The sequence below is a fragment of the Capra hircus genome, chromosome 5 (genome assembly GCF_001704415.2).
Source record: "Capra hircus breed San Clemente chromosome 5, ASM170441v1, whole genome shotgun sequence".
Classification (NCBI taxonomy): domain Eukaryota; kingdom Metazoa; phylum Chordata; class Mammalia; order Artiodactyla; family Bovidae; genus Capra; species Capra hircus.
In genome coordinates, this window is record NC_030812.1 from 11,665,558 (window position 1) to 11,674,580 (window position 9,023).

Sequence of the window (9,023 nt, forward strand, 5' to 3'; positions counted from 1 at the left end):
GACTTTCCTTTTCTCCTTTGCGTTTCACTTCTCTCCTTTTCACAGGTATTTGTAAGGCCTCCCCAGACAGCCATTTTTCTTTTTTGCATTTCTTTTCCATTGGGATGGTCTTGATCCCTGTCTCCTGTACAATGTCATGAACCTCAGTCCATTGTTCATCAGGCACTCTATCTATCAGATCTAGGCCCTTAAATCTATTTCTCACTTCCACTGTATAATCATAAGGGATTTGATTGAGGTCATACCTGAATGATCTAGTGATTTTCCCTACTTTCTTCAATTTAAGTCTGAATTTGGTAATAAGGAGTTCACGATCTGAGCCACAGTCAGCTCCTGGTCTTGTTTTTGTTGACTGTATAGAGCTTCTCCATCTTTGGCTGCAGAGAATATAATCAATCTGATTTCGATGTTGACCATCTGGTGATATCCATATGTAGAGCCTTCTCTTGTGTTGTTGGAAGAGGGTGTTTGCTGTGACCAGTGCATTTTCTTGGCAAAACTCTATTAGTCTTTGCCCTGGTTCATTCCGCATTCCAAGGCCAAATTTGCCTGTTACTCCAGGTGTTTCTTGACTTCCTACTTTTGCATTCCTGTCCCCTATAATGAAAAGGACATCTTTTTTAGGTGTTAGTTCTACGAGGTCTTGTATGTCTTCATAGAACTGTTCAACCTCAGCTTCTTCAGCATTACTGGTTGGGGCATAAACTTGGATTGCCGTGATGTTGAATGGTTTGCCTTGGAGATGATCAGAGATCATTCTGTCATTTTTGATATTGCATCCAAGTACTGTATTTCAGACTCTTTTGTTGACCATGATGTTTGCTCCGTTTCTTCTGAGGGATTCCTGCCCACAGTAGTAGATATAATGGTCATCTGAGTTAAATTCACCTATTCCAGTCCTTTCTCCAAGCCAGGCTTCAGCAATACGTGAACCGTGAACTTCCAGATGTTCAAGCTGGTTTTAGAAAAGGCAGAGGAACCAGAGATCAAATTGCCAACATCCACTGGACCATGGAAAAAGCAAGAGAGTTCCAGAAAAACATCTATTTCTGTTTTATTGACTATGCCAAAGCCTTTGACTGTGTGGATCACAATAAACTGTATAAAATTCTGAAAGAGATGGGAATACCAGACCACCTGATGTGCCTCTTGAGAAACCTGTATGCAGGTAAGGAAGCAACAGTTAGAACTGGACATGGAACAACAGACTGATTCCAAAAAGAGTACGTCAAGGCTGTCTATTGACACCCTGCTTCTTTAACTTCTATGCAGAGTACATCATGAGAAACGCTGGGCTGGAAGAAGCACAAGCTAGAATCAAGATTGCCAGGAGAAATATCAATAACCTCAGATATGCAGATGACACCACCCTTATGACAGAAAGTGAAGAAGAACCAAAAAACCTCTTGAGGAGAGTGAAAAAGCTCAACATTCAGAAAACAAAGATCATGGCATCAAGTCCCATCACATTATGGGAAATAGGTGGAGAAACAGTGGAAACAGTGTCAGACTTTATTTTTGGGGCTCCAAAATCACTGCAGATGGTGATTGCAGCCATGAAATTAAAAAATGCTTACTCCTTGGAAGAAAAGTTATGACCAACCTAGATAGCATTTTGAAAAGCAGAGACATTACTTCTCCGACTAAGGTCTATCTAGTCAAGGCTATGGTTTTTCCAGTGGTCATGTATGGATGTGAGAGTTGGACTGTGAAGAAAGCTGAGTGCTGAAGAATTGATGCTTTTGAACTGTGGTGTTGGAGAAGACTCTTGAGAGTCCCTTGGACTGCAAGGAGATCCAGCCAGTCCATTCTGAAGGAGATCAGCCCTGGGATTTCTTTGGAAGGAATGATGCTAAAGCTGAAAGTCCAGTACTTTGGCCACATCATGCAAAGAGTTGACTTACTGGAAAAGATTCTGATGCTGGGAGGGATTGGGGGTAGGAGGAGTAGGGGACGACAGAGGATGAGATGGCTGGATGGCATCATTGATTCGATGGATATGAGTTTGAGTGAACTCCGGGAGATTGTGATGGACAGGGAGGCCTGGTGTACTGCGATTCATGGGGTCGCAAAGAGTCGGACACGACTGAGCAACTTATCAGATCTGATCTGATGTCTTTTTGGGAAAATGTCTATTTAGTTCTTCTGCCCATTTTTTATTGAGTTGTTTGTTTTCTTGATATTAAGCTGTATGGTCTGTTTGTATTCTCTAGCAAGAATAATAGAGTGGATTGTCATTCCCTTCTTCAGGGCATCTTCCCAACCCAGGGATAGACCCTGGGTCTCCCTCATTGCGGGCAGATTCTTTACTATCTGAGCCTCTAAGGAAACACAGAAATTAATCCCTTGCTGGTTTCATCATTTGCAAATACTTGTCCATTCCATAGGTTGTCTTTTTTATTTTGTTTATGATTTCCTTTGGTCTGTAAAAGCTTTTAATTTTAATTAGGTTCCATTTGTTTAATTTTTGCTTTTATTTCCATTATCCTAGATGGATCAAAAAAATATTCCTATGTCAATATTTATGTCAAAGAATGTTTGTGTTTTCCTCTAGGAATTTTATAGTATCTGGTGTTACATTTAGATCTTTTAATCCATTTCAAATTTGTTTTCATATGTAATGTTAGAGAATCTTCTAATTTCATTCTTTTACCTATTGCTGTTCATTTTACCCAGCATCATTTATTGAAGAGACTGTCCTTTTTCTATTGCATATTTTTGACTCTTTTGTCATTAATTGGTCATAAGTGTGTGGATTTATTTCTGGGCTTTGTATCCTGTTCCATTGATCTATATATCTGTTTTTGTGTCCATACCATAATATTTTGATTGCCATAGCTTTGTAATATAGTCTGAAGTCAGGGAGTATGATTCTTCCAGCTTCATTCTTCTTTCTCAAGATAGTTTTGGCTATTTAGAGCCTTTTGTATTTCCATATAAATTTTAAAATTGTTTGTTCTAGCTCTATGAAAAATGCCGTTGGTAATCTGATAGGCGTTGTATTGAACCTGTAGATTGCCTTAAGTAGTATGACTATTTTAACAATTTGAGAACATGGTATATCTCTCCATTTGTTTGATGGTTTGTTGCCTTTAATTTCTTTCTTCAGGGTCTTATAGTTTTTGGAGTATAGATCTTTTGCCTTCTGGGTATAAATTCCTAGGTATTTTATCCTTTTTGATTCAATGGTAAAAGGAATATCCTTATTTTCTCTTTCTAATATGTCATTGTTAATATACAGAAATGCAACCGATTTTTTGTTTGTTTATTTTTCATCCTGCAACTTTACCATATTCATTGATAAGTTCTAATAGTTTTAGGTTTTTTTACATATATTAGTACGTCATCTGAATATAAGTATTAGAGCTTTGCTCTTTTTTCACGTTCTTTGGAGCCAATTGCAGGAAGTGGTTTTTTTTCCTACCTGCCATGTGTACAAATTATCATTTCAAATTAATTAAAATAAAGTATTTTTTCTTTTAAAATGGTAGTAATTATTATAGCTTTATAGTAATATAATTAGGAGCTTTCATCTTTCAATAAACCTGTGTAGGAAAGGGTTGAGAAAAATAATCATACATTTTTACTCTCTTTCAGATGTGAAAAATATTCAATACTATTTTTCCACACTTTCTTTCCACTAAAATTGGATATTTATGTGGTCCAAAAGAGTTTTTTTACAGCATAAAAAGGGATTCTTTTTTGTATTTTGTGTTGAACAGCAGAGATTTTACTGGTCAACTCAGAAGAGTTAGCTGAGACTGGACATTAATTTATTTAAATGTGCCTGTGTCATGGTTACCCCAAAGGGGTGGAAAATGCTGTGCCAGCATGTGCTGTCCGAAAAGAAAGCCAAATAAACCCACCATGGATTACTGTATAGTAATCAGTCTGAAACTGATGAAATACAGAGCAAGCAAAGTTTTCACAGGGCTTAAATATCTGTCTTGATTGAAATGTCACAGATAGAATTTCTAGAGTTATCTATATAGCAATTTGGGGTAGATGTTAGAAAATTGAGTTTCTGTTACTAGCTTAGAAACCAAACTGTTCTATGACCTTGAATAGGTAATTAAGCAGTATTTTACTTTATATATTCCCACTTATAAATTCTAAATTTTCTTTAATTCCTTTCTTTAAAATCTAAATGAAATATACTTGAGTACCGTTAATTGAGCCATTTTTGGTAAGGCCTAAAAGTAGTTTTTATTACTCTTTCAATGTGTAATCCTGAAGCAGTTTATCCCATTTTCACAGTATCAGAAACCAACTTGAAATTGTCATCTGCAGAATGTCATGAGACTGAACATTCAAGCTAGTTCTCCAATATTTTAATAGCTTTTTTAAAAGTGGCAAAACAGAAAAAAGATTTTGAGGGGAGTGGGCTCACCACGAGTCTTGCAGGATCTTGGTTCCCTGATAGGGATGGAAGCTGTTCCTCACACGGTGGTAGCACAGAGTCCTAATCGTTGAACTTCCAGGGAATTCCCAACAATTATAATTTTGTAGTCACAACTATAAACATAGATTTCACCCTTTGTCAAATTATAAATATGTAAGTTGATCATGCAAGTGTATTTGTTCCTATCATACTTCACATAAATTACTATTGCTTCCCATCTTCAGCCATTATTGCGGCTGTGTGTCAAGTCACTTCAATCCTGTCCAACTCTTTGCAACCGTATGTACTATAGCCTGCCAAGCTCCTCTGTCCATCAGGATTCTCCAGGCAACAATACTGGAGTGAGTTGCCATAGTGCCACCTGGGAAGCTCTTTTGGGAAAGTAGATTATTGAAAATTCTTAAACTACATCAATCAAGAGCAGGGAGCTATTCTCTCCTTTCCACTAGATTCAGTTCAGTTCAGTCGCTCAGTCTTGTCCAGCTCTTTGCAACCCCATAAATCGCAGCACGCCAGGCCTCCCTGTCCATCACCAACTCCCAGAATTCACTCAGACTCATGTCCATCGAGTCAGTGATGCCATGCAGCCATCTCATCTCTGTCATCCCCTTCTCCTCCTGCCCCCAATCCCTCCCAGCATCAAAGTCTTTTCCAATGAGTCAACTCTTTGCATGATGTGGCCAAAGTACTGGACTTTCAGCTTTAGCATCATTCCTTCCAAAGAAATCTCAGGGTTGATCTCCTTCAGAATGGACTGGTTGGATCTCCTTGCAGTCCAAGAGACTCTCAAGAGTTTTCTCTAACACAACAATTTAAAAGCATCAATTCTTCGGCACTCAGCCTTTTTCACAGTCCAACTCTCACATCCATACATGACCACAGGAAAAACCATAGCCTTGACTAGATGGACCTTAGTCGGCAAAGTAATATCTCTGCTTTTGAATATACTATCTAGGTTGCTCATAACTTTTCTTCCAAGGAGTAAGCATCTTTTAATTTCATGGCTGCAATCACCATCTGCAGTGATTTTAGAGCCCCAAAAAATAAAGTCTAACACTGTTTCTCCTGTTTCCCCATCTGTTTCCCATGAAGTGATGGGACCGGATGCCATGATCTTCGTTTTCTGAATGTTGAGCTTTAGGCCAACTTTTTCACTCTCCACTTTCATCAAGAGGCTTTTTAGTTCCTCTTCACTTTCTGCCATAAGGGTGGTGTCATCTCCATATCTGAGGTTATTGATATTTCTCCTGGCAATCTTGATTCCAGCTTGTGTTTCTTCCAGTCCAGCATTTCTCATGATGTACTCTGCATAGAAGTTAAAGAAGCAGGGTGACAATATACAGCCTTGATGTACTCCTTTTCCTATTTGGAATCAGTCTGTTGTTCCATGTCCAGTTCTAACTGTTGCTTCCTGACCTGCATACAGATTTCTGAAGAGGCAGGTCAGGTGGTCTGGTATTCCCATCTCTTTCAGAATTTTCCACAGTTTATTGTGATCCACACAGTCAAAGGCTTTGTCATAGTCAATAAAGCAGAAATAGATGTTTTTCTGGAGCTCTCTTAGTGGCTTCTGATTTCAAGAACAATATTCTACCTTGCTAAAGTCTGTGATGTACAAAGAAGTTGTCATGACTCCTGCAGATGGCTCACTTATTAGCAAAGTGGAAACTGAAAGTGTAGTCTCTCAGTTGTGTCCGACTCTTTGCAACCCCATGGACACAGGAACCTGATGGGCTCCTGTGTCCATGGGGATTCTCCAGGCAAGAATACTGGAGAGGGTTGTTAATTCCCTTCTCCAGGGGATCTTCTGAACCCAGGGATTGAAGCTGGACCTCCCGCATTGTAGGCAGATTCTTTACTATCTGATCCGTGAGGGAAGCCCTACTTATTGGCCATTAATGTGAAAACACTCCTATTATATCTAAGAATGTAGATAAGCCTTTAGAGTTAATGATAGCTGAGTAAACACCCTATGAAACAGATAGAAATGTCCAGAAGTATAAATTGTGTTAATTCATGTTGCAGAATGCATCTCAAAAGGTAATTTTAAAGAGCTGGGCCTGGATTGCTGTAAATTTTAGGCCTTTCTTCTCTGATTCAAAACTTAGATTTGTTTTTTAAATTAATTTGTTAATAAAGTATATAAAAATAAATTTACTTGGAAAAGCAATTTGAGGATAAAATGTAATAAGTGAGTTTAGCAGTAGTTTATCACTTTTTAATAAAGGAAACAGTTATTGTGAATGTTTACAATTTAAAATAATACATCCAACCTGAAAAGGAGAGAGTAAACTCCTAAGCAGGTTGATAAGAAGTCCAGGGTCCCTGAGGAGGAAAAAGGAGTCTGGGGCTCTCAAGGAGGAGGAAAGGACAAACTTTTTTTTTTCTACATTCCTTAGTAAGGATTACATAACAACAATGTATCCTGCTTGAGGACAGTTTCTCCTTCTTGAAAACCTCTGACTAATCCTGTTATCTTAAAATGTGTATTATGGGAGTGGGTCTGGTAAGATCTTTCTCTTGTTAGTTTTAATCCTGTCACCTTAAAATGTATTGTGGGAGAGGGTCTAGTAAGATCTTTACAACCTTGAGACATTCTTTTGATTTATTATTTATAACCAATTGAAAAAGCATATACTCCCTTGCTGAGACTGGGGGGGGGGGCACTCTCCATCCCCCTTCTGATGTCTACGTCAGAAAATTTCTCTGTCCCTTTACATATTTTAATAAAACTCTGCTACACAAAAGCTGATAAAACCTGGTCCCTGGTCCCAAAGCTAAATCTTCTTCTTAGGAGATCAAGAATCTGACATCGTTCACTGTAAGCTATCAAAACTTTAAACAACACTCTTAACTGGCCATTTTTCAGTTTTTCAATCTCTAAGTCATGACCGACTCTTTGTGACCCCATGGGTTGCTGCACACCAGGCTCCCCTGTCCTTTACTGTCTCCAGGAAAGTGCAAGTGAAAGTCACTCGGTTGTGTCCTTCTCTGATTCTTTGCAATCCCATGGATTGTAGCCCACTTGGCTCCTCTGTCCATGGAATTCTCCATGCAGGAGTACTGAAGTGGGTAGCCATTCTGATCTCCTGGTTTGCTCAAACACGTGTCCATTGAGTTGGTGATGCTATCTAACTATCTCATCCTCTGGCACCCACTTCTTCTTTTGCCTTCAATCTTTCCCAGCACCAGTGTCTTTTCCAATGAGTTGGCTCTTTGCATCAGGTGACCAAAATATTGGAGCTTCAGCTTCAGCAGCAGTCCTTCCAATGAATATTCAGGGCTGGTTTCCTTTAGACTTGACTGTTTTGATCTCCTTGCAGCCCAAGGGACTCTCAAAAATCTTCTTTGGCACCACAATTTAAAAGTATAAATTCTTTAGTTCTCAGCCTTCTCAATAGTCCAATTCTCACATCCATACATAACTACTGGAAACACCATAGCTTTGACTATATGGACATTTGTTTGACTATATGGATAGTAAAGTGATATCTCTGCTTTTTAATACACCATCTAGGTTTGTCATAGCTTTCCTTCCAAGGAGCAAGACTCTTTTAATTTCATGGCTGCAGTTGCCATCTCAGTTATTTCAGAGCCCAGTACCAGCTACACTGCAATATAAAATAAAAAGTTAAAATAAGTAAATAAAATAATACATTAATATTACATTACCAAATTGTATATAGATTAGGAAAAAAGAAATCCAAACTACTCTTCTCAAAGAGCAAGCAAAAAATGCAGGTCAAACAAATATGCTAATGTTTTTTAAACAAATTCAGATTTACTGAGCACACATACACAAACAAAAGCACAAAAAGTCACCTTCGAAACCTACTGCCATAGTAATTAACTTAAGCAGAATTTCTAAAAGATTTTCTCCTAAAGATCTCATAATATAGTTTGAGGGATAAGAAATGGAGTTAGGTCTGCTATAACCATGAGATGGTGAACTATCTCTGTTCTATATTAGGAAAACAAGGTCTCTCAGTGACATCCATTGGATGGCTATGTCTGGATTTGTGGGTTAAGTAAGCCCTGGGCTGGTTAGAGTGTTTGTATGATGCCCATTTTAGGATTCCACCTTTGAAGCACCTCTAATTTATATCTGATTTCCCCAACTTGGGATTATGGCATTTGGCTGCCCCTGAATCCCATGTATGGAGGAGCCCGGTGGGCTGTATTCCATGGGGTCGCCAGGAGTCGGACACGACTGAATGACTTCACTTTCACTTTTCACTTTCATACATTGGAGAAGGAAATGGCAACCCACTCCAGTGTTCTTGCCTGGAGAATTCCAGAGACGGAGGAGCCTGGTGGGCTGCCGTCTATGGGGTTGCACAGAGTCGGACACGACTAAAGCGACTTAGCAGCAGCAGCAGCAGCAGCTTTGCATATAGTGTGAAGAAGGGGTCAGAGTTCATCAGTCCCTTCCTGTCGTTTTGTCTCTATCCCAGAGGAGGAAGTTCGACCATAAGGAATTCAGTTTACTCTAGCATGGAATCATCAATTGAGTGGGAGGAGATACCCCTCATCCAAGGTAAGGAGCAGCGGCTGTGCTTTGCTGGAGCAGCTGTGAAGAGATACCCCTGCCCAAGGTAAGAGAATCCCAAGTAAGATGATA